This window comes from Ambystoma mexicanum (assembly GCF_040938575.1).
Source record: "Ambystoma mexicanum isolate Mex_15411 chromosome 12 unlocalized genomic scaffold, UKY_AmexF1_1 Mex_chr12_unloc.1, whole genome shotgun sequence".
In the NCBI taxonomy this organism is placed as follows: domain Eukaryota; kingdom Metazoa; phylum Chordata; class Amphibia; order Caudata; family Ambystomatidae; genus Ambystoma; species Ambystoma mexicanum.
The window spans coordinates 15,879,710-15,904,849 of record NW_027182322.1 but is presented as its reverse complement, the minus strand read 5'-3'; the positions used below and the strand labels follow the sequence as shown (position 1 = coordinate 15,904,849).

The 25,140-nt window shown below is 46.5% G+C and overlaps 10 non-coding genes across 10 annotated transcripts; all 10 read left to right on the top strand.

Moving 5' to 3' along the window:
- Positions 1-1,217: 1,217 nt before the first annotated feature.
- TRNAA-CGC (transfer RNA alanine (anticodon CGC)) lies at positions 1,218-1,289 on the top strand. The gene has a single exon. It is a non-coding gene; the product is annotated as a tRNA-Ala (tRNA).
- Positions 1,290-3,688: 2,399 nt separating this feature from the next.
- Positions 3,689-3,760, top strand: TRNAA-CGC (transfer RNA alanine (anticodon CGC)). The gene has a single exon. It is a non-coding gene; the product is annotated as a tRNA-Ala (tRNA).
- Positions 3,761-6,166: 2,406 nt separating this feature from the next.
- TRNAA-CGC (transfer RNA alanine (anticodon CGC)) lies at positions 6,167-6,238 on the top strand. The gene has a single exon. It is a non-coding gene; the product is annotated as a tRNA-Ala (tRNA).
- Positions 6,239-8,634: 2,396 nt separating this feature from the next.
- Positions 8,635-8,706, top strand: TRNAA-CGC (transfer RNA alanine (anticodon CGC)). The gene has a single exon. It is a non-coding gene; the product is annotated as a tRNA-Ala (tRNA).
- A 2,396-nt stretch (positions 8,707-11,102) lies between these two features.
- On the top strand, positions 11,103-11,174 carry TRNAA-CGC (transfer RNA alanine (anticodon CGC)). The gene has a single exon. It is a non-coding gene; the product is annotated as a tRNA-Ala (tRNA).
- A 2,399-nt stretch (positions 11,175-13,573) lies between these two features.
- TRNAA-CGC (transfer RNA alanine (anticodon CGC)) lies at positions 13,574-13,645 on the top strand. The gene has a single exon. It is a non-coding gene; the product is annotated as a tRNA-Ala (tRNA).
- Positions 13,646-16,051: 2,406 nt separating this feature from the next.
- On the top strand, positions 16,052-16,123 carry TRNAA-CGC (transfer RNA alanine (anticodon CGC)). Its single transcript has one exon. It is a non-coding gene; the product is annotated as a tRNA-Ala (tRNA).
- A 2,404-nt stretch (positions 16,124-18,527) lies between these two features.
- On the top strand, positions 18,528-18,599 carry TRNAA-CGC (transfer RNA alanine (anticodon CGC)). The gene has a single exon. It is a non-coding gene; the product is annotated as a tRNA-Ala (tRNA).
- Positions 18,600-20,995: 2,396 nt separating this feature from the next.
- TRNAA-CGC (transfer RNA alanine (anticodon CGC)) lies at positions 20,996-21,067 on the top strand. The gene has a single exon. It is a non-coding gene; the product is annotated as a tRNA-Ala (tRNA).
- A 2,393-nt stretch (positions 21,068-23,460) lies between these two features.
- TRNAA-CGC (transfer RNA alanine (anticodon CGC)) lies at positions 23,461-23,532 on the top strand. The gene has a single exon. It is a non-coding gene; the product is annotated as a tRNA-Ala (tRNA).
- Positions 23,533-25,140: the final 1,608 nt, after the last annotated feature.

The window sequence follows — 25,140 nt, the reverse complement described above, 5'->3', positions numbered from 1 at the left end:
AATGGATCGCCTAGTGGCAAAACCAATGGAAGCACCATTGACCTTCCGCAGAATTCCACTGCTTGTCTGCCTAGAGAAGCGACATCTGCCGAGTGTGCTAGGGACACTCATGACGGCAGAGCTATAGAGTGGTGGGTCCACTTTGCTTTCCACTAGCCAGCAAATACAGAAGGACATCCGAAAGAGGTGTCAGTCTATCTAGCAACATTTGTGGGCTTTCGGCTGGAGGAATTCCTGCGCGAAATGGTGCTATCTCATTTTTGGTGTTTGAAGACATACATATATATATATATATATATATATATTTATTTATTTTTTCTCCATAACTACACTTCTCAAATCTGGGGCATCTATCCGAGATGGCCGTGTCACATTATGTGATGTCTCAGGCACCAACGTGATGAGATCGACCTGGCGCTTTAACTTTGTCATTGTAAGTAGTAAGATGTAATTTGGCAGTTGTCATGTTTTTTCATATGCACTACTGCAAACCCCTTTCCTTACTTAGCCCACTCCCTCCTGAAGCTTTTAGGTGTGATGAGGAAGTGTCCTCTCAGCGGGGATGTAGCTCAGTTGTAGAGCGCATGCTTTGCATGTATGAGGACCCGGGGCATTTCCACTTGTTTCTCTTTTTGACTGTCAAATGATCTCTATCCACTAGATGGCCCTTTGAGCACAGTAATCCTCTGGTGGAAATCTTCCCCTGGAAGTCATCTCTTATGGAGAAGCAAAATGCACACTGCTTCAGTGTGACCATGTGGTTTTCCATTCTTGCTCCAGTTTTCCCTGCTCTTTTGCTAGTGCTTCACTCGGCAGAATGTTTTGACCAGAAGAGTTCTCCCTGAAAATTATGTCTGCAGGACAGACACACTGCATACCGAGGGGATGTAGCTCAGTGGTAGAGCACTTGTTTTGCATGTATGAGGCCCCGGGTCCAATCCCTGGCATCTCCAATTGTTTCCCTTTTTTTGACTGTCATATGGTCTCTGTCCACTAGATGGCTCTTTGAGCACGGTAATCCTCTGGTGGAATACTTCCCCTGGAAGTCATCTCTTATGGAGAAGCATAATGCACACTGCTTCAGTGTGACCATGTGCTTTTCCAGTCTTGCTCCCGTTTTCCCTGGTCTTTTGCTAGTGCTTCAGTTGGCAGCATACTTTGACCGGAAGAATTCTCCCAGGAAAAGATGTCTGCAGGACAGACTCACCGCACACCAAGGGGATGTAGCTCAGTGGTAGAGCGCATGCTTCGCATGTATGAGGTCCCGGGTTCAATCCCCGGCATCTCCATTTGCATAAACTTCAGTGTGATTTTGTCCCGGTTATTTTGTATTTCACACTGCAACTCGGGCCATGATTATAGGATCATCGACATTCATATCTATTTGTCTGAGAAAACGCTGGTGCCCGTATCGCAAACCTGCCTGTAATATATCAGTGAGGTTTGCGTCCCTGCCAGTGTCAACATCCTGTATGCCTTCACAATCACTACAAATAGAAATGCACAGAGAGTACCATCACACCACAGTTTTAACCGTGCAGAATCGTGAAAGGATTGGCATTGCCTTGCGTTTCTTTTCAGTCGATTGTTTTGGTTCCGAATGTATAGCTCCACCATTGTACCTTTGTAGCATATGATGGCTAGCTTTAAAAATAATTTGTTTTCACTGGATGTGGCCACAGATGTACCTCTGTTGTCAACCTAAGTTGATCAGGTTCTGTAACTTGTTAGTTTTGAGCTGGAATATCCTACCAGCTCTGCTGCTGGGGCCTATCTCCGGCTTCTAAAAGCAAAAGCCTTGAACATATTGATATTTTTCATTAGTTGATCAGGGGGATTGCAGGGGGGGGGCAGCTTTTCTGCATGTTTCTATGGACAACCAGAAACAGGTGGCTCTAAAATGAAGTCCGCCATTTGGAAACTCAAATTCGACAGTTACCATCAGTTCTGGGCGCTGTTAGTCCCAAGCAGCCAGCCAGCATCTGGTAGATTTCATAGGTCCTTGCTGGCAGCGGGGATGTAACTCAGTGGTAGAGCACCTGCTTTGGAAGTATGAGGCCACAGGTTCGATCCCCGGCATCTCCATATGATATGTTTCTTCAAGTGTGGGCTTTTTCCTGTACATGGGAATTAGGATGATGTGGTCTTTTGCCATACTAAATCCTGTTGCTGAACGTCTTCTCTTTGGAGCCGATGATTGTGGACATGCACGGTGCACCATGCTTCAGTGTGATGTCTGCTTTTTTCATTGGAAGCCTGTTAGCCTGATCTCTTACCGGGATGACACAAAGCAGACTCGTTCATACAGAGGGGCATTGGCTGAGAATAGTGTCTCCACCGGTCCCCCTGCTAGGCAGTGGTATCATTCTGAGGTGCTGTGCACGCTCACCAACTATCACCCCCTCTGACCTTTCCCACCGCAGAACACCCTGAATGCATTCAGCGGGTTATGCTTCATTCTAGGGCTGCAATGGATCGCCTAGTGGCAAAACCAATGGAAGCACCATTGACCTTCCGCAGAATTCCACTGCTTGTCTGCCTAGAGAAGCGACATCTGCCGAGTGTGCTAGGGACACTCATGACGGCAGAGCTATAGAGTGGTGGGTCCACTTTGCTTTCCACTAGCCAGCAAATACAGAAGGACATCCGAAAGAGGTGTCAGTCTATCTAGCAACATTTGTGGGCTTTCGGCTGGAGGAATTCCTGCGCGAAATGGTGCTATCTCATTTTTGGTGTTTGAAGACATACATATATATATATATATATATATATATATTTATTTATTTTTTCTCCATAACTACACTTCTCAAATCTGGGGCATCTATCCGAGATGGCCGTGTCACATTATGTGATGTCTCAGGCACCAACGTGATGAGATCGACCTGGCGCTTTAACTTTGTCATTGTAAGTAGTAAGATGTAATTTGGCAGTTGTCATGTTTTTTCATATGCACTACTGCAAACCCCTTTCCTTACTTAGCCCACTCCCTCCTGAAGCTTTTAGGTGTGATGAGGAAGTGTCCTCTCAGCGGGGATGTAGCTCAGTTGTAGAGCGCATGCTTTGCATGTATGAGGACCCGGGGCATTTCCACTTGTTTCTCTTTTTGACTGTCAAATGATCTCTATCCACTAGATGGCCCTTTGAGCACAGTAATCCTCTGGTGGAAATCTTCCCCTGGAAGTCATCTCTTATGGAGAAGCAAAATGCACACTGCTTCAGTGTGACCATGTGGTTTTCCATTCTTGCTCCAGTTTTCCCTGCTCTTTTGCTAGTGCTTCACTCGGCAGAATGTTTTGACCAGAAGAGTTCTCCCTGAAAATTATGTCTGCAGGACAGACACACTGCATACCGAGGGGATGTAGCTCAGTGGTAGAGCACTTGTTTTGCATGTATGAGGCCCCGGGTCCAATCCCTGGCATCTCCAATTGTTTCCCTTTTTTTGACTGTCATATGGTCTCTGTCCACTAGATGGCTCTTTGAGCACGGTAATCCTCTGGTGGAATACTTCCCCTGGAAGTCATCTCTTATGGAGAAGCATAATGCACACTGCTTCAGTGTGACCATGTGCTTTTCCAGTCTTGCTCCCGTTTTCCCTGGTCTTTTGCTAGTGCTTCAGTTGGCAGCATACTTTGACCGGAAGAATTCTCCCAGGAAAAGATGTCTGCAGGACAGACTCACCGCACACCAAGGGGATGTAGCTCAGTGGTAGAGCGCATGCTTCGCATGTATGAGGTCCCGGGTTCAATCCCCGGCACCTCCATTTGCATAAACTTCAGTGTGATTTTGTCCCGGTTATTTTGTATTTCACACTGCAACTCGGGCCATGATTATAGGATCATCGACATTCATATCTATTTGTCTGAGAAAACGCTGGTGCCCGTATCGCAAACCTGCCTGTAATATATCAGTGAGGTTTGCGTCCCTGCCAGTGTCAACATCCTGTATGCCTTCACAATCACTACAAATAGAAATGCACAGAGAGTACCATCACACCACAGTTTTAACTGTGCAGAATCGTGAAAGGATTGGCATTGCCTTGCGTTTCTTTTCAGTCGATTGTTTTGGTTCCGAATGTATAGCTCCACCATTGTACCTTTGTAGCATATGATGGCTAGCTTTAAAAATAATTTGTTTTCACTGGATGTGGCCACAGATGTACCTCTGTTGTCAACCTAAGTTGATCAGGTTCTGTAACTTGTTAGTTTTGAGCTGGAATATCCTACCAGCTCTGCTGCTGGGGCCTATCTCCGGCTTCTAAAAGCAAAAGCCTTGAACATATTGATATTTTTCATTAGTTGATCAGGGGGATTGCAGGGGGGGGCAGCTTTTCTGCATGTTTCTATGGACAACCAGAAACAGGTGGCTCTAAAATGAAGTCCGCCATTTGGAAACTCCAATTCGACAGTTACCATCAGTTCTGGGCGCTGTTAGTCCCAAGCAGCCAGCCAGCATCTGGTAGATTTCATAGGTCCTTGCTGGCAGCGGGGATGTAACTCAGTGGTAGAGCACCTGCTTTGGAAGTATGAGGCCACAGGTTCGATCCCCGGCGTCTCCATATGACATGTTTCTTCAAGTGTGGGCTTTTTCCTGTACATGGGAATTAGGATGATGTGGTCTTTTGCCATACTAAATCCTGTTGCTGAACGTCTTCTCTTTGGAGCCGATGATTGTGGACATGCACGGTGCACCATGCTTCAGTGTGATGTCTGCTTTTTTCATTGGAAGCCTGTTAGCCTGATCTCTTACCGGGATGACACAAAGCAGACTCGTTCAGACAGAGGGGCATTGGCTGAGAATAGTGTCTCCACCGGTCCCCCTGCTAGGCAGTGGTATCATTCTGAGGTGCTGTGCACGCTCACCAACTATCACCCCCTCTGACCTTTCCCACCGCAGAACACCCTGAATGCATTCAGCGGGTTATGCTTCATTCTAGGGCTGCAATGGATCGCCTAGTGGCAAAACCAATGGAAGCACCATTGACCTTCCGCAGAATTCCACTGCTTGTCTGCCTAGAGAAGCGACATCTGCCGAGTGTGCTAGGGACACTCATGACGGCAGAGCTATAGAGTGGTGGGTCCACTTTGCTTTCCACTAGCCAGCAAATACAGAAGGACATCCGAAAGAGGTGTCAGTCTATCTAGCAACATTTGTGGGCTTTCGGCTGGAGGAATTCCTGCGCGAAATGGTGCTATCTCATTTTTGGTGTTTGAAGACATACATATATATATATATATATATATATATATATATATATTTATTTATTTTTTCTCCATAACTACACTTCTCAAATCTGGGGCATCTATCCGAGATGGCCGTGTCACATTATGTGATGTCTCAGGCACCAACGTGATGAGATCGACCTGGCGCTTTAACTTTGTCATTGTAAGTAGTAAGATGTAATTTGGCAGTTGTCATGTTTTTTCATATGCACTACTGCAAACCCCTTTCCTTACTTAGCCCACTCCCTCCTGAAGCTTTTAGGTGTGATGAGGAAGTGTCCTCTCAGCGGGGATGTAGCTCAGTTGTAGAGCGCATGCTTTGCATGTATGAGGACCCGGGGCATTTCCACTTGTTTCTCTTTTTGACTGTCAAATGATCTCTATCCACTAGATGGCCCTTTGAGCACAGTAATCCTCTGGTGGAAATCTTCCCCTGGAAGTCATCTCTTATGGAGAAGCAAAATGCACACTGCTTCAGTGTGACCATGTGGTTTTCCATTCTTGCTCCAGTTTTCCCTGCTCTTTTGCTAGTGCTTCACTCGGCAGAATGTTTTGACCAGAAGAGTTCTCCCTGAAAATTATGTCTGCAGGACAGACACACTGCATACCGAGGGGATGTAGCTCAGTGGTAGAGCACTTGTTTTGCATGTATGAGGCCCCGGGTCCAATCCCTGGCATCTCCAATTGTTTCCCTTTTTTTGACTGTCATATGGTCTCTGTCCACTAGATGGCTCTTTGAGCACGGTAATCCTCTGGTGGAATACTTCCCCTGGAAGTCATCTCTTATGGAGAAGCATAATGCACACTGCTTCAGTGTGACCATGTGCTTTTCCAGTCTTGCTCCCGTTTTCCCTGGTCTTTTGCTAGTGCTTCAGTTGGCAGCATACTTTGACCGGAAGAATTCTCCCAGGAAAAGATGTCTGCAGGACAGACTCACCGCACACCAAGGGGATGTAGCTCAGTGGTAGAGCGCATGCTTCGCATGTATGAGGTCCCGGGTTCAATCCCCGGCATCTCCATTTGCATAAACTTCAGTGTGATTTTGTCCCGGTTATTTTGTATTTCACACTGCAACTCGGGCCATGATTATAGGATCATCGACATTCATATCTATTTGTCTGAGAAAACGCTGGTGCCCGTATCGCAAACCTGCCTGTAATATATCAGTGAGGTTTGCGTCCCTGCCAGTGTCAACATCCTGTATGCCTTCACAATCACTACAAATAGAAATGCACAGAGAGTACCATCACACCACAGTTTTAACCGTGCAGAATCGTGAAAGGATTGGCATTGCCTTGCGTTTCTTTTCAGTCGATTGTTTTGGTTCCGAATGTATAGCTCCACCATTGTACCTTTGTAGCATATGATGGCTAGCTTTAAAAATAATTTGTTTTCACTGGATGTGGCCACAGATGTACCTCTGTTGTCAACCTAAGTTGATCAGGTTCTGTAACTTGTTAGTTTTGAGCTGGAATATCCTACCAGCTCTGCTGCTGGGGCCTATCTCCGGCTTCTAAAAGCAAAAGCCTTGAACATATTGATATTTTTCATTAGTTGATCAGGGGGATTGCAGGGGGGGGCAGCTTTTCTGCATGTTTCTATGGACAACCAGAAACAGGTGGCTCTAAAATGAAGTCCGCCATTTGGAAACTCCAATTCGACAGTTACCATCAGTTCTGGGCGCTGTTAGTCCCAAGCAGCCAGCCAGCATCTGGTAGATTTCATAGGTCCTTGCTGGCAGCGGGGATGTAACTCAGTGGTAGAGCACCTGCTTTGGAAGTATGAGGCCACAGGTTCGATCCCCGGCATCTCCATATGATATGTTTCTTCAAGTGTGGGCTTTTTCCTGTACATGGGAATTAGGATGATGTGGTCTTTTGCCATACTAAATCCTGTTGCTGAACGTCTTCTCTTTGGAGCCGATGATTGTGGACATGCACGGTGCACCATGCTTCAGTGTGATGTCTGCTTTTTTCATTGGAAGCCTGTTAGCCTGATCTCTTACCGGGATGACACAAAGCAGACTCGTTCATACAGAGGGGCATTGGCTGAGAATAGTGTCTCCACCGATCCCCCTGCTAGGCAGTGGTATCATTCTGAGGTGCTGTGCACGCTCACCAACTATCACCCCCTCTGACCTTTCCCACCGCAGAACACCCTGAATGCATTCAGCGGGTTATGCTTCATTCTAGGGCTGCAATGGATCGCCTAGTGGCAAAACCAATGGAAGCACCATTGACCTTCCGCAGAATTCCACTGCTTGTCTGCCTAGAGAAGCGACATCTGCCGAGTGTGCTAGGGACACTCATGACGGCAGAGCTATAGAGTGGTGGGTCCACTTTGCTTTCCACTAGCCAGCAAATACAGAAGGACATCCGAAAGAGGTGTCAGTCTATCTAGCAACATTTGTGGGCTTTCGGCTGGAGGAATTCCTGCGCGAAATGGTGCTATCTCATTTTTGGTGTTTGAAGACATACATATATATATATATATATATATATATTTATTTATTTTTTCTCCATAACTACACTTCTCAAATCTGGGGCATCTATCCGAGATGGCCGTGTCACATTATGTGATGTCTCAGGCACCAACGTGATGAGATCGACCTGGCGCTTTAACTTTGTCATTGTAAGTAGTAAGATGTAATTTGGCAGTTGTCATGTTTTTTCATATGCACTACTGCAAACCCCTTTCCTTACTTAGCCCACTCCCTCCTGAAGCTTTTAGGTGTGATGAGGAAGTGTCCTCTCAGCGGGGATGTAGCTCAGTTGTAGAGCGCATGCTTTGCATGTATGAGGACCCGGGGCATTTCCACTTGTTTCTCTTTTTGACTGTCAAATGATCTCTATCCACTAGATGGCCCTTTGAGCACAGTAATCCTCTGGTGGAAATCTTCCCCTGGAAGTCATCTCTTATGGAGAAGCAAAATGCACACTGCTTCAGTGTGACCATGTGGTTTTCCATTCTTGCTCCAGTTTTCCCTGCTCTTTTGCTAGTGCTTCACTCGGCAGAATGTTTTGACCAGAAGAGTTCTCCCTGAAAATTATGTCTGCAGGACAGACACACTGCATACCGAGGGGATGTAGCTCAGTGGTAGAGCACTTGTTTTGCATGTATGAGGCCCCGGGTCCAATCCCTGGCATCTCCAATTGTTTCCCTTTTTTTGACTGTCATATGGTCTCTGTCCACTAGATGGCTCTTTGAGCACGGTAATCCTCTGGTGGAATACTTCCCCTGGAAGTCATCTCTTATGGAGAAGCATAATGCACACTGCTTCAGTGTGACCATGTGCTTTTCCAGTCTTGCTCCCGTTTTCCCTGGTCTTTTGCTAGTGCTTCAGTTGGCAGCATACTTTGACCGGAAGAATTCTCCCAGGAAAAGATGTCTGCAGGACAGACTCACCGCACACCAAGGGGATGTAGCTCAGTGGTAGAGCGCATGCTTCGCATGTATGAGGTCCCGGGTTCAATCCCCGGCACCTCCATTTGCATAAACTTCAGTGTGATTTTGTCCCGGTTATTTTGTATTTCACACTGCAACTCGGGCCATGATTATAGGATCATCGACATTCATATCTATTTGTCTGAGAAAACGCTGGTGCCCGTATCGCAAACCTGCCTGTAATATATCAGTGAGGTTTGCGTCCCTGCCAGTGTCAACATCCTGTATGCCTTCACAATCACTACAAATAGAAATGCACAGAGAGTACCATCACACCACAGTTTTAACCGTGCAGAATCGTGAAAGGATTGGCATTGCCTTGCGTTTCTTTTCAGTCGATTGTTTTGGTTCCGAATGTATAGCTCCACCATTGTACCTTTGTAGCATATGATGGCTAGCTTTAAAAATAATTTGTTTTCACTGGATGTGGCCACAGATGTACCTCTGTTGTCAACCTAAGTTGATCAGGTTCTGTAACTTGTTAGTTTTGAGCTGGAATATCCTACCAGCTCTGCTGCTGGGGCCTATCTCCGGCTTCTAAAAGCAAAAGCCTTGAACATATTGATATTTTTCATTAGTTGATCAGGGGGATTGCAGGGGGGGGCAGCTTTTCTGCATGTTTCTATGGACAACCAGAAACAGGTGGCTCTAAAATGAAGTCCGCCATTTGGAAACTCCAATTCGACAGTTACCATCAGTTCTGGGCGCTGTTAGTCCCAAGCAGCCAGCCAGCATCTGGTAGATTTCATAGGTCCTTGCTGGCAGCGGGGATGTAACTCAGTGGTAGAGCACCTGCTTTGGAAGTATGAGGCCACAGGTTCGATCCCCGGCGTCTCCATATGACATGTTTCTTCAAGTGTGGGCTTTTTCCTGTACATGGGAATTAGGATGATGTGGTCTTTTGCCATACTAAATCCTGTTGCTGAACGTCTTCTCTTTGGAGCCGATGATTGTGGACATGCACGGTGCACCATGCTTCAGTGTGATGTCTGCTTTTTTCATTGGAAGCCTGTTAGCCTGATCTCTTACCGGGATGACACAAAGCAGACTCGTTCAGACAGAGGGGCATTGGCTGAGAATAGTGTCTCCACCGGTCCCCCTGCTAGGCAGTGGTATCATTCTGAGGTGCTGTGCACGCTCACCAACTATCACCCCCTCTGACCTTTCCCACCGCAGAACACCCTGAATGCATTCAGCGGGTTATGCTTCATTCTAGGGCTGCAATGGATCGCCTAGTGGCAAAACCAATGGAAGCACCATTGACCTTCCGCAGAATTCCACTGCTTGTCTGCCTAGAGAAGCGACATCTGCCGAGTGTGCTAGGGACACTCATGACGGCAGAGCTATAGAGTGGTGGGTCCACTTTGCTTTCCACTAGCCAGCAAATACAGAAGGACATCCGAAAGAGGTGTCAGTCTATCTAGCAACATTTGTGGGCTTTCGGCTGGAGGAATTCCTGCGCGAAATGGTGCTATCTCATTTTTGGTGTTTGAAGACATACATATATATATATATATATATATATATTTATTTATTTTTTCTCCATAACTACACTTCTCAAATCTGGGGCATCTATCCGAGATGGCCGTGTCACATTATGTGATGTCTCAGGCACCAACGTGATGAGATCGACCTGGCGCTTTAACTTTGTCATTGTAAGTAGTAAGATGTAATTTGGCAGTTGTCATGTTTTTTCATATGCACTACTGCAAACCCCTTTCCTTACTTAGCCCACTCCCTCCTGAAGCTTTTAGGTGTGATGAGGAAGTGTCCTCTCAGCGGGGATGTAGCTCAGTTGTAGAGCGCATGCTTTGCATGTATGAGGACCCGGGGCATTTCCACTTGTTTCTCTTTTTGACTGTCAAATGATCTCTATCCACTAGATGGCCCTTTGAGCACAGTAATCCTCTGGTGGAAATCTTCCCCTGGAAGTCATCTCTTATGGAGAAGCAAAATGCACACTGCTTCAGTGTGACCATGTGGTTTTCCATTCTTGCTCCAGTTTTCCCTGCTCTTTTGCTAGTGCTTCACTCGGCAGAATGTTTTGACCAGAAGAGTTCTCCCTGAAAATTATGTCTGCAGGACAGACACACTGCATACCGAGGGGATGTAGCTCAGTGGTAGAGCACTTGTTTTGCATGTATGAGGCCCCGGGTCCAATCCCTGGCATCTCCAATTGTTTCCCTTTTTTTGACTGTCATATGGTCTCTGTCCACTAGATGGCTCTTTGAGCACGGTAATCCTCTGGTGGAATACTTCCCCTGGAAGTCATCTCTTATGGAGAAGCATAATGCACACTGCTTCAGTGTGACCATGTGCTTTTCCAGTCTTGCTCCCGTTTTCCCTGGTCTTTTGCTAGTGCTTCAGTTGGCAGCATACTTTGACCGGAAGAATTCTCCCAGGAAAAGATGTCTGCAGGACAGACTCACCGCACACCAAGGGGATGTAGCTCAGTGGTAGAGCGCATGCTTCGCATGTATGAGGTCCCGGGTTCAATCCCCGGCATCTCCATTTGCATAAACTTCAGTGTGATTTTGTCCCGGTTATTTTGTATTTCACACTGCAACTCGGGCCATGATTATAGGATCATCGACATTCATATCTATTTGTCTGAGAAAACGCTGGTGCCCGTATCGCAAACCTGCCTGTAATATATCAGTGAGGTTTGCGTCCCTGCCAGTGTCAACATCCTGTATGCCTTCACAATCACTACAAATAGAAATGCACAGAGAGTACCATCACACCACAGTTTTAACCGTGCAGAATCGTGAAAGGATTGGCATTGCCTTGCGTTTCTTTTCAGTCGATTGTTTTGGTTCCGAATGTATAGCTCCACCATTGTACCTTTGTAGCATATGATGGCTAGCTTTAAAAATAATTTGTTTTCACTGGATGTGGCCACAGATGTACCTCTGTTGTCAACCTAAGTTGATCAGGTTCTGTAACTTGTTAGTTTTGAGCTGGAATATCCTACCAGCTCTGCTGCTGGGGCCTATCTCCGGCTTCTAAAAGCAAAAGCCTTGAACATATTGATATTTTTCATTAGTTGATCAGGGGGATTGCAGGGGGGGGGCAGCTTTTCTGCATGTTTCTATGGACAACCAGAAACAGGTGGCTCTAAAATGAAGTCCGCCATTTGGAAACTCAAATTCGACAGTTACCATCAGTTCTGGGCGCTGTTAGTCCCAAGCAGCCAGCCAGCATCTGGTAGATTTCATAGGTCCTTGCTGGCAGCGGGGATGTAACTCAGTGGTAGAGCACCTGCTTTGGAAGTATGAGGCCACAGGTTCGATCCCCGGCATCTCCATATGATATGTTTCTTCAAGTGTGGGCTTTTTCCTGTACATGGGAATTAGGATGATGTGGTCTTTTGCCATACTAAATCCTGTTGCTGAACGTCTTCTCTTTGGAGCCGATGATTGTGGACATGCACGGTGCACCATGCTTCAGTGTGATGTCTGCTTTTTTCATTGGAAGCCTGTTAGCCTGATCTCTTACCGGGATGACACAAAGCAGACTCGTTCATACAGAGGGGCATTGGCTGAGAATAGTGTCTCCACCGGTCCCCCTGCTAGGCAGTGGTATCATTCTGAGGTGCTGTGCACGCTCACCAACTATCACCCCCTCTGACCTTTCCCACCGCAGAACACCCTGAATGCATTCAGCGGGTTATGCTTCATTCTAGGGCTGCAATGGATCGCCTAGTGGCAAAACCAATGGAAGCACCATTGACCTTCCGCAGAATTCCACTGCTTGTCTGCCTAGAGAAGCGACATCTGCCGAGTGTGCTAGGGACACTCATGACGGCAGAGCTATAGAGTGGTGGGTCCACTTTGCTTTCCACTAGCCAGCAAATACAGAAGGACATCCGAAAGAGGTGTCAGTCTATCTAGCAACATTTGTGGGCTTTCGGCTGGAGGAATTCCTGCGCGAAATGGTGCTATCTCATTTTTGGTGTTTGAAGACATACATATATATATATATATATATATATATATTTATTTATTTTTTCTCCATAACTACACTTCTCAAATCTGGGGCATCTATCCGAGATGGCCGTGTCACATTATGTGATGTCTCAGGCACCAACGTGATGAGATCGACCTGGCGCTTTAACTTTGTCATTGTAAGTAGTAAGATGTAATTTGGCAGTTGTCATGTTTTTTCATATGCACTACTGCAAACCCCTTTCCTTACTTAGCCCACTCCCTCCTGAAGCTTTTAGGTGTGATGAGGAAGTGTCCTCTCAGCGGGGATGTAGCTCAGTTGTAGAGCGCATGCTTTGCATGTATGAGGACCCGGGGCATTTCCACTTGTTTCTCTTTTTGACTGTCAAATGATCTCTATCCACTAGATGGCCCTTTGAGCACAGTAATCCTCTGGTGGAAATCTTCCCCTGGAAGTCATCTCTTATGGAGAAGCAAAATGCACACTGCTTCAGTGTGACCATGTGGTTTTCCATTCTTGCTCCAGTTTTCCCTGCTCTTTTGCTAGTGCTTCACTCGGCAGAATGTTTTGACCAGAAGAGTTCTCCCTGAAAATTATGTCTGCAGGACAGACACACTGCATACCGAGGGGATGTAGCTCAGTGGTAGAGCACTTGTTTTGCATGTATGAGGCCCCGGGTCCAATCCCTGGCATCTCCAATTGTTTCCCTTTTTTTGACTGTCATATGGTCTCTGTCCACTAGATGGCTCTTTGAGCACGGTAATCCTCTGGTGGAATACTTCCCCTGGAAGTCATCTCTTATGGAGAAGCATAATGCACACTGCTTCAGTGTGACCATGTGCTTTTCCAGTCTTGCTCCCGTTTTCCCTGGTCTTTTGCTAGTGCTTCAGTTGGCAGCATACTTTGACCGGAAGAATTCTCCCAGGAAAAGATGTCTGCAGGACAGACTCACCGCACACCAAGGGGATGTAGCTCAGTGGTAGAGCGCATGCTTCGCATGTATGAGGTCCCGGGTTCAATCCCCGGCACCTCCATTTGCATAAACTTCAGTGTGATTTTGTCCCGGTTATTTTGTATTTCACACTGCAACTCGGGCCATGATTATAGGATCATCGACATTCATATCTATTTGTCTGAGAAAACGCTGGTGCCCGTATCGCAAACCTGCCTGTAATATATCAGTGAGGTTTGCGTCCCTGCCAGTGTCAACATCCTGTATGCCTTCACAATCACTACAAATAGAAATGCACAGAGAGTACCATCACACCACAGTTTTAACTGTGCAGAATCGTGAAAGGATTGGCATTGCCTTGCGTTTCTTTTCAGTCGATTGTTTTGGTTCCGAATGTATAGCTCCACCATTGTACCTTTGTAGCATATGATGGCTAGCTTTAAAAATAATTTGTTTTCACTGGATGTGGCCACAGATGTACCTCTGTTGTCAACCTAAGTTGATCAGGTTCTGTAACTTGTTAGTTTTGAGCTGGAATATCCTACCAGCTCTGCTGCTGGGGCCTATCTCCGGCTTCTAAAAGCAAAAGCCTTGAACATATTGATATTTTTCATTAGTTGATCAGGGGGATTGCAGGGGGGGGCAGCTTTTCTGCATGTTTCTATGGACAACCAGAAACAGGTGGCTCTAAAATGAAGTCCGCCATTTGGAAACTCCAATTCGACAGTTACCATCAGTTCTGGGCGCTGTTAGTCCCAAGCAGCCAGCCAGCATCTGGTAGATTTCATAGGTCCTTGCTGGCAGCGGGGATGTAACTCAGTGGTAGAGCACCTGCTTTGGAAGTATGAGGCCACAGGTTCGATCCCCGGCGTCTCCATATGACATGTTTCTTCAAGTGTGGGCTTTTTCCTGTACATGGGAATTAGGATGATGTGGTCTTTTGCCATACTAAATCCTGTTGCTGAACGTCTTCTCTTTGGAGCCGATGATTGTGGACATGCACGGTGCACCATGCTTCAGTGTGATGTCTGCTTTTTTCATTGGAAGCCTGTTAGCCTGATCTCTTACCGGGATGACACAAAGCAGACTCGTTCAGACAGAGGGGCATTGGCTGAGAATAGTGTCTCCACCGGTCCCCCTGCTAGGCAGTGGTATCATTCTGAGGTGCTGTGCACGCTCACCAACTATCACCCCCTCTGACCTTTCCCACCGCAGAACACCCTGAATGCATTCAGCGGGTTATGCTTCATTCTAGGGCTGCAATGGATCGCCTAGTGGCAAAACCAATGGAAGCACCATTGACCTTCCGCAGAATTCCACTGCTTGTCTGCCTAGAGAAGCGACATCTGCCGAGTGTGCTAGGGACACTCATGACGGCAGAGCTATAGAGTGGTGGGTCCACTTTGCTTTCCACTAGCCAGCAAATACAGAAGGACATCCGAAAGAGGTGTCAGTCTATCTAGCAACATTTGTGGGCTTTCGGCTGGAGGAATTCCTGCGCGAAATGGTGCTATCTCATTTTTGGTGTTTGAAGACATACATATATATATATATATATATATATATATATATATATTTATTTATTTTTTCTCCATAACTACACTTCTCAAATCTGGGGCATCTATCCGAGATGGCCGTGTCACATTATGTGATGTCTCAGGCACCAACGTGATGAGATCGACCTGGCGCTTTAACTTTGTCATTGTAAGTAGTAAGATGTAATTTGGCAGTTGTCATGTTTTTTCATATGCACTACTGCAAACCCCTTTCCTTACTTAGCCCACTCCCTCCTGAAGCTTTTAGGTGTGATGAGGAAGTGTCCTCTCAGCGGGGATGTAGCTCAGTTGTAGAGCGCATGCTTTGCATGTATGAGGACCCGGGGCATTTCCACTTGTTTCTCTTTTTGACTGTCAAATGATCTCTATCCACTAGATGGCCCTTTGAGCACAGTAATCCTCTGGTGGAAATCTTCCCCTGGAAGTCATCTCTTATGGAGAAGCAAAATGCACACTGCTTCAGTGTGACCATGTGGTTTTCCATTCTTGCTCCAGTTTTCCCTGCTCTTTTGCTAGTGCTTCACTCGGCAGAATGTTTTGACCAGAAGAGTTCTCCCTGAAAATTATGTCTGCAGGACAGACACACTGCATACCGAGGGGATGTAGCTCAGTGGTAGAGCACTTGTTTTGCATGTATGAGGCCCCGGGTCCAATCCCTGGCATCTCCAATTGTTTCCCTTTTTTTGACTGTCATATGGTCTCTGTCCACTAGATGGCTCTTTGAGCACGGTAATCCTCTGGTGGAATACTTCCCCTGGAAGTCATCTCTTATGGAGAAGCATAATGCACACTGCTTCAGTGTGACCATGTGCTTTTCCAGTCTTGCTCCCGTTTTCCCTGGTCTTTTGCTAGTGCTTCAGTTGGCAGCATACTTTGACCGGAAGAATTCTCCCAGGAAAAGATGTCTGCAGGACAGACTCACCGCACACCAAGGGGATGTAGCTCAGTGGTAGAGCGCATGCTTCGCATGTATGAGGTCCCGGGTTCAATCCCCGGCATCTCCATTTGCATAAACTTCAGTGTGATTTTGTCCCGGTTATTTTGTATTTCACACTGCAACTCGGGCCATGATTATAGGATCATCGACATTCATATCTATTTGTCTGAGAAAACGCTGGTGCCCGTATCGCAAACCTGCCTGTAATATATCAGTGAGGTTTGCGTCCCTGCCAGTGTCAACATCCTGTATGCCTTCACAATCACTACAAATAGAAATGCACAGAGAGTACCATCACACCACAGTTTTAACCGTGCAGAATCGTGAAAGGATTGGCATTGCCTTGCGTTTCTTTTCAGTCGATTGTTTTGGTTCCGAATGTATAGCTCCACCATTGTACCTTTGTAGCATATGATGGCTAGCTTTAAAAATAATTTGTTTTCACTGGATGTGGCCACAGATGTACCTCTGTTGTCAACCTAAGTTGATCAGGTTCTGTAACTTGTTAGTTTTGAGCTGGAATATCCTACCAGCTCTGCTGCTGGGGCCTATCTCCGGCTTCTAAAAGCAAAAGCCTTGAACATATTGATATTTTTCATTAGTTGATCAGGGGGATTGCAGGGGGGGGGGCAGCTTTTCTGCATGTTTCTATGGACAACCAGAAACAGGTGGCTCTAAAATGAAGTCCGCCATTTGGAAACTCAAATTCGACAGTTACCATCAGTTCTGGGCGCTGTTAGTCCCAAGCAGCCAGCCAGCATCTGGTAGATTTCATAGGTCCTTGCTGGCAGCGGGGATGTAACTCAGTGGTAGAGCACCTGCTTTGGACGTATGAGGCCACAGGTTCGATCCCCGGCATCTCCATATGATATGTTTCTTCAAGTGTGGGCTTTTTCCTGTACATGGGAATTAGGATGATGTGGTCTTTTGCCATACTAAATCCTGTTGCTGAACGTCTTCTCTTTGGAGCCGATGATTGTGGACATGCACGGTGCACCATGCTTCAGTGTGATGTCTGCTTTTTTCATTGGAAGCCTGTTAGCCTGATCTCTTACCGGGATGACACAAAGCAGACTCGTTCATACAGAGGGGCATTGGCTGAGAATAGTGTCTCCACCGGTCCCCCTGCTAGGCAGTGGTATCATTCTGAGGTGCTGTGCACGCTCACCAACTATCACCCCCTCTGACCTTTCCCACCGCAGAACACCCTGAATGCATTCAGCGGGTTATGCTTCATTCTAGGGCTGCAATGGATCGCCTAGTGGCAAAACCAATGGAAGCACCATTGACCTTCCGCAGAATTCCACTGCTTGTCTGCCTAGAGAAGCGACATCTGCCGAGTGTGCTAGGGACACTCATGACGGCAGAGCTATAGAGTGGTGGGTCCACTTTGCTTTCCACTAGCCAGCAAATACAGAAGGACATCCGAAAGAGGTGTCAGTCTATCTAGCAACATTTGTGGGCTTTCGGCTGGAGGAATTCCTGCGCGAAATGGTGCTATCTCATTTTTGGTGTTTGAAGACATACATATATATATATATATATATATATATATATATTTATTTATTTTTTCTCCATAACTACACTTCTCAAATCTGGGGCATCTATCCGAGATGGCCGTGTCACATTATGTGATGTCTCAGGCACCAACGTGATGAGATCGACCTGGCGCTTTAACTTTGTCATTGTAAGTAGTAAGATGTAATTTGGCAGTTGTCATGTTTTTTCATATGCACTACTGCAAACCCCTTTCCTTACTTAGCCCACTCCCTCCTGAAGCTTTTAGGTGTGATGAGGAAGTGTCCTCTCAGCGGGGATGTAGCTCAGTTGTAGAGCGCATGCTTTGCATGTATGAGGACCCGGGGCATTTCCACTTGTTTCTCTTTTTGACTGTCAAATGATCTCTATCCACTAGATGGCCCTTTGAGCACAGTAATCCTCTGGTGGAAATCTTCCCCTGGAAGTCATCTCTTATGGAGAAGCAAAATGCACACTGCTTCAGTGTGACCATGTGGTTTTCCATTCTTGCTCCAGTTTTCCCTGCTCTTTTGCTAGTGCTTCACTCGGCAGAATGTTTTGACCAGAAGAGTTCTCCCTGAAAATTATGTCTGCAGGACAGACACACTGCATACCGAGGGGATGTAGCTCAGTGGTAGAGCACTTGTTTTGCATGTATGAGGCCCCGGGTCCAATCCCTGGCATCTCCAATTGTTTCCCTTTTTTTGACTGTCATATGGTCTCTGTCCACTAGATGGCTCTTTGAGCACGGTAATCCTCTGGTGGAATACTTCCCCTGGAAGTCATCTCTTATGGAGAAGCATAATGCACACTGCTTCAGTGTGACCATGTGCTTTTCCAGTCTTGCTCCCGTTTTCCCTGGTCTTTTGCTAGTGCTTCAGTTGGCAGCATACTTTGACCGGAAGAATTCTCCCAGGAAAAGATGTCTGCAGGACAGACTCACCGCACACCAAGGGGATGTAGCTCAGTGGTAGAGCGCATGCTTCGCATGTATGAGGTCCCGGGTTCAATCTCCGGCACCTCCATTTGCATAAACTTCAGTGTGATTTTGTCCCGGTTATTTTGTATTTCACACTGCAACTCGGGCCATGATTATAGGATCATCGACATTCATATCTATTTGTCTGAGAAAACGCTGGTGCCCGTATCGCAAACCTGCCTGTAATATATCAGTGAGGTTTGCGTCCCTGCCAGTGTCAACATCCTGTATGCCTTCACAATCACTACAAATAGAAATGCACAGAGAGTACCATCACACCACAGTTTTAACTGTGCAGAATCGTGAAAGGATTGGCATTGCCTTGCGTTTCTTTTCAGTCGATTGTTTTGGTTCCGAATGTATAGCTCCACCATTGTACCTTTGTAGCATATGATGGCTAGCTTTAAAAATAATTTGTTTTCACTGGATGTGGCCACAGATGTACCTCTGTTGTCAACCTAAGTTGATCAGGTTCTGTAACTTGTTAGTTTTGAGCTGGAATATCCTACCAGCTCTGCTGCTGGGGCCTATCTCCGGCTTCTAAAAGCAAAAGCCTTGAACATATTGATATTTTTCATTAGTTGATCAGGGGGATTGCAGGGGGGGGCAGCTTTTCTGCATGTTTCTATGGACAACCAGAAACAGGTGGCTCTAAAATGAAGTCCGCCATTTGGAAACTCCAATTCGACAGTTACCATCAGTTCTGGGCGCTGTTAGTCCCAAGCAGCCAGCCAGCATCTGGTAGATTTCATAGGTCCTTGCTGGCAGCGGGGATGTAACTCAGTGGTAGAGCACCTGCTTTGGAAGTATGAGGCCACAGGTTCGATCCCCGGCGTCTCCATATGACATGTTTCTTCAAGTGTGGGCTTTTTCCTGTACATGGGAATTAGGATGATGTGGTCTTTTGCCATACTAAATCCTGTTGCTGAACGTCTTCTCTTTGGAGCCGATGATTGTGGACATGCACGGTGCACCATGCTTCAGTGTGATGTCTGCTTTTTTCATTGGAAGCCTGTTAGCCTGATCTCTTACCGGGATGACACAAAGCAGACTCGTTCAGACAGAGGGGCATTGGCTGAGAATAGTGTCTCCACCGGTCCCCCTGCTAGGCAGTGGTATCATTCTGAGGTGCTGTGCACGCTCACCAACTATCACCCCCTCTGACCTTTCCCACCGCAGAACACCCTGAATGCATTCAGCGGGTTATGCTTCATTCTAGGGCTGCAATGGATCGCCTAGTGGCAAAACCAATGGAAGCACCATTGACCTTCCGCAGAATTCCACTGCTTGTCTGCCTAGAGAAGCGACATCTGCCGAGTGTGCTAGGGACACTCATGACGGCAGAGCTATAGAGTGGTGGGTCCACTTTGCTTTCCACTAGCCAGCAAATACAGAAGGACATCCGAAAGAGGTGTCAGTCTATCTAGCAACATTTGTGGGCTTTCGGCTGGAGGAATTCCTGCGCGAAATGGTGCTATCTCATTTTTGGTGTTTGAAGACATACATATATATATATATATATATATATATTTATTTATTTTTTCTCCATAACTACACTTCTCAAATCTGGGGCATCTATCCGAGATGGCCGTGTCACATTATGTGATGTCTCAGGCACCAACGTGATGAGATCGACCTGGCGCTTTAACTTTGTCATTGTAAGTAGTAAGATGTAATTTGGCAGTTGTCATGTTTTTTCATATGCACTACTGCAAACCCCTTTCCTTACTTAGCCCACTCCCTCCTGAAGCTTTTAGGTGTGATGAGGAAGTGTCCTCTCAGCGGGGATGTAGCTCAGTTGTAGAGCGCATGCTTTGCATGTATGAGGACCCGGGGCATTTCCACTTGTTTCTCTTTTTGACTGTCAAATGATCTCTATCCACTAGATGGCCCTTTGAGCACAGTAATCCTCTGGTGGAAATCTTCCCCTGGAAGTCATCTCTTATGGAGAAGCAAAATGCACACTGCTTCAGTGTGACCATGTGGTTTTCCATTCTTGCTCCAGTTTTCCCTGCTCTTTTGCTAGTGCTTCACTCGGCAGAATGTTTTGACCAGAAGAGTTCTCCCTGAAAATTATGTCTGCAGGACAGACACACTGCATACCGAGGGGATGTAGCTCAGTGGTAGAGCACTTGTTTTGCATGTATGAGGCCCCGGGTCCAATCCCTGGCATCTCCAATTGTTTCCCTTTTTTTGACTGTCATATGGTCTCTGTCCACTAGATGGCTCTTTGAGCACGGTAATCCTCTGGTGGAATACTTCCCCTGGAAGTCATCTCTTATGGAGAAGCATAATGCACACTGCTTCAGTGTGACCATGTGCTTTTCCAGTCTTGCTCCCGTTTTCCCTGGTCTTTTGCTAGTGCTTCAGTTGGCAGCATACTTTGACCGGAAGAATTCTCCCAGGAAAAGATGTCTGCAGGACAGACTCACCGCACACCAAGGGGATGTAGCTCAGTGGTAGAGCGCATGCTTCGCATGTATGAGGTCCCGGGTTCAATCCCCGGCATCTCCATTTGCATAAACTTCAGTGTGATTTTGTCCCGGTTATTTTGTATTTCACACTGCAACTCGGGCCATGATTATAGGATCATCGACATTCATATCTATTTGTCTGAGAAAACGCTGGTGCCCGTATCGCAAACCTGCCTGTAATATATCAGTGAGGTTTGCGTCCCTGCCAGTGTCAACATCCTGTATGCCTTCACAATCACTACAAATAGAAATGCACAGAGAGTACCATCACACCACAGTTTTAACCGTGCAGAATCGTGAAAGGATTGGCATTGCCTTGCGTTTCTTTTCAGTCGATTGTTTTGGTTCCGAATGTATAGCTCCACCATTGTACCTTTGTAGCATATGATGGCTAGCTTTAAAAATAATTTGTTTTCACTGGATGTGGCCACAGATGTACCTCTGTTGTCAACCTAAGTTGATCAGGTTCTGTAACTTGTTAGTTTTGAGCTGGAATATCCTACCAGCTCTGCTGCTGGGGCCTATCTCCGGCTTCTAAAAGCAAAAGCCTTGAACATATTGATATTTTTCATTAGTTGATCAGGGGGATTGCAGGGGGGGGGCAGCTTTTCTGCATGTTTCTATGGACAACCAGAAACAGGTGGCTCTAAAATGAAGTCCGCCATTTGGAAACTCAAATTCGACAGTTACCATCAGTTCTGGGCGCTGTTAGTCCCAAGCAGCCAGCCAGCATCTGGTAGATTTCATAGGTCCTTGCTGGCAGCGGGGATGTAACTCAGTGGTAGAGCACCTGCTTTGGAAGTATGAGGCCACAGGTTCGATCCCCGGCATCTCCATATGATATGTTTCTTCAAGTGTGGGCTTTTTCCTGTACTTGGGAATTAGGATGATGTGGTCTTTTGCCATACTAAATCCTGTTGCTGAACGTCTTCTCTTTGGAGCCGATGATTGTGGACATGCACGGTGCACCATGCTTCAGTGTGATGTCTGCTTTTTTCATTGGAAGCCTGTTAGCCTGATCTCTTACCGGGATGACACAAAGCAGACTCGTTCATACAGAGGGGCATTGGCTGAGAATAGTGTCTCCACCGGTCCCCCTGCTAGGCAGTGGTATCATTCTGAGGTGCTGTGCACGCTCACCAACTATCACCCCCTCTGACCTTTCCCACCGCAGAACACCCTGAATGCATTCAGCGGGTTATGCTTCATTCTAGGGCTGCAATGGATCGCCTAGTGGCAAAACCAATGGAAGCACCATTGACCTTCCGCAGAATTCCACTGCTTGTCTGCCTAGAGAAGCGACATCTGCCGAGTGTGCTAGGGACACTCATGACGGCAGAGCTATAGAGTGGTGGGTCCACTTTGCTTTCCACTAGCCAGCAAATACAGAAGGACATCCGAAAGAGGTGTCAGTCTATCTAGCAACATTTGTGGGCTTTCGGCTGGAGGAATTCCTGCGCGAAATGGTGCTATCTCATTTTTGGTGTTTGAAGACATACATATATATATATATATATATATATATTTATTTTTTCTCCATAACTACACTTCTCAAATCTGGGGCATCTATCCGAGATGGCCGTGTCACATTATGTGATGTCTCAGGCACCAACGTGATGAGATCGACCTGGCGCTTTAACTTTGTCATTGTAAGTAGTAAGATGTAATTTGGCAGTTGTCATGTTTTTTCATATGCACTACTGCAAACCCCTTTCCTTACTTAGCCTACTCCCTCCTGAAGCTTTTAGGTGTGATGAGGAAGTGTCCTCTCAGCGGGGATGTAGCTCAGTTGTAGAGCGCATGCTTTGCATGTATGAGGACCCGGGGCATTTCCACTTGTTTCTCTTTTTGACTGTCAAATGATCTCTATCCACTAGATGGCCCTTTGAGCACAGTAATCCTCTGGTGGAAATCTTCCCCTGGAAGTCATCTCTTATGGAGAAGCAAAATGCACACTGCTTCAGTGTGACCATGTGGTTTTCCATTCTTGCTCCAGTTTTCCCTGCTCTTTTGCTAGTGCTTCACTCGGCAGAATGTTTTGACCAGAAGAGTTCTCCCTGAAAATTATGTCTGCAGGACAGACACACTGCATACCGAGGGGATGTAGCTCAGTGGTAGAGCACTTGTTTTGCATGTATGAGGCCCCGGGTCCAATCCCTGGCATCTCCAATTGTTTCCCTTTTTTTGACTGTCATATGGTCTCTGTCCACTAGATGGCTCTTTGAGCACGGTAATCCTCTGGTGGAATACTTCCCCTGGAAGTCATCTCTTATGGAGAAGCATAATGCACACTGCTTCAGTGTGACCATGTGCTTTTCCAGTCTTGCTCCCGTTTTCCCTGGTCTTTTGCTAGTGCTTCAGTTGGCAGCATACTTTGACCGGAAGAATTCTCCCAGGAAAAGATGTCTGCAGGACAGACTCACGGCACACCAAGGGGATGTAGCTCAGTGGTAGAGCGCATGCTTCGCATGTATGAGGTCCCGGGTTCAATCCCCGGCACCTCCATTTGCATAAACTTCAGTGTGATTTTGTCCCGGTTATTTTGTATTTCACACTGCAACTCGGGCCATGATTATAGGATCATCGACATTCATATCTATTTGTCTGAGAAAACGCTGGTGCCCGTATCGCAAACCTGCCTGTAATATATCAGTGAGGTTTGCGTCCCTGCCAGTGTCAACATCCTGTATGCCTTCACAATCACTACAAATAGAAATGCACAGAGAGTACCATCACACCACAGTTTTAACTGTGCAGAATCGTGAAAGGATTGGCATTGCCTTGCGTTTCTTTTCAGTCGATTGTTTTGGTTCCGAATGTATAGCTCCACCATTGTACCTTTGTAGCATATGATGGCCAGCTTTAAAAATAATTTGTTTTCACTGGATGTGGCCACAGATGTACCTCTGTTGTCAACCTAAGTTGATCAGGTTCTGTAACTTGTTAGTTTTGAGCTGGAATATCCTACCAGCTCTGCTGCTGGGGCCTATCTCCGGCTTCTAAAAGCAAAAGCCTTGAACATATTGATATTTTTCATTAGTTGATCAGGGGGATTGCAGGGGGGGGCAGCTTTTCTGCATGTTTCTATGGACAACCAGAAACAGGTGGCTCTAAAATGAAGTCCGCCATTTGGAAACTCCAATTCGACAGTTACCATCAGTTCTGGGCGCTGTTAGTCCCAAGCAGCCAGCCAGCATCTGGTAGATTTCATAGGTCCTTGCTGGCAGCGGGGATGTAACTCAGTGGTAGAGCACCTGCTTTGGAAGTATGAGGCCACAGGTTCGATCCCCGGCGTCTCCATATGACATGTTTCTTCAAGTGTGGGCTTTTTCCTGTACATGGGAATTAGGATGATGTGGTCTTTTGCCATACTAAATCCTGTTGCTGAACGTCTTCTCTTTGGAGCCGATGATTGTGGACATGCACGGTGCACCATGCTTCAGTGTGATGTCTGCTTTTTTCATTGGAAGCCTGTTAGCCTGATCTCTTACCGGGATGACACAAAGCAGACTCGTTCAGACAGAGGGGCATTGGCTGAGAATAGTGTCTCCACCGGTCCCCCTGCTAGGCAGTGGTATCATTCTGAGGTGCTGTGCACGCTCACCAACTATCACCCCCTCTGACCTTTCCCACCGCAGAACACCCTGAATGCATTCAGCGGGTTATGCTTCATTCTAGGGCTGCAATGGATCGCCTAGTGGCAAAACCAATGGAAGCACCATTGACCTTCCGCAGAATTCCACTGCTTGTCTGCCTAGAGAAGCGACATCTGCCGAGTGTGCTAGGGACACTCATGACGGCAGAGCTATAGAGTGGTGGGTCCACTTTGCTTTCCACTAGCCAGCAAATACAGAAGGACATCCGAAAGAGGTGTCAGTCTATCTAGCAACATTTGTGGGCTTTCGGCTGGAGGAATTCCTGCGCGAAATGGTGCTATCTCATTTTTGGTGTTTGAAGACATATATATATATATATATATATATTTATTTATTTTTTCTCCATAACTACACTTCTCAAATCTGGGGCATCTATCCGAGATGGCCGTGTCACATTATGTGATGTCTCAGGCACCAACGTGATGAGATCGACCTGGCGCTTTAACTTTGTCATTGT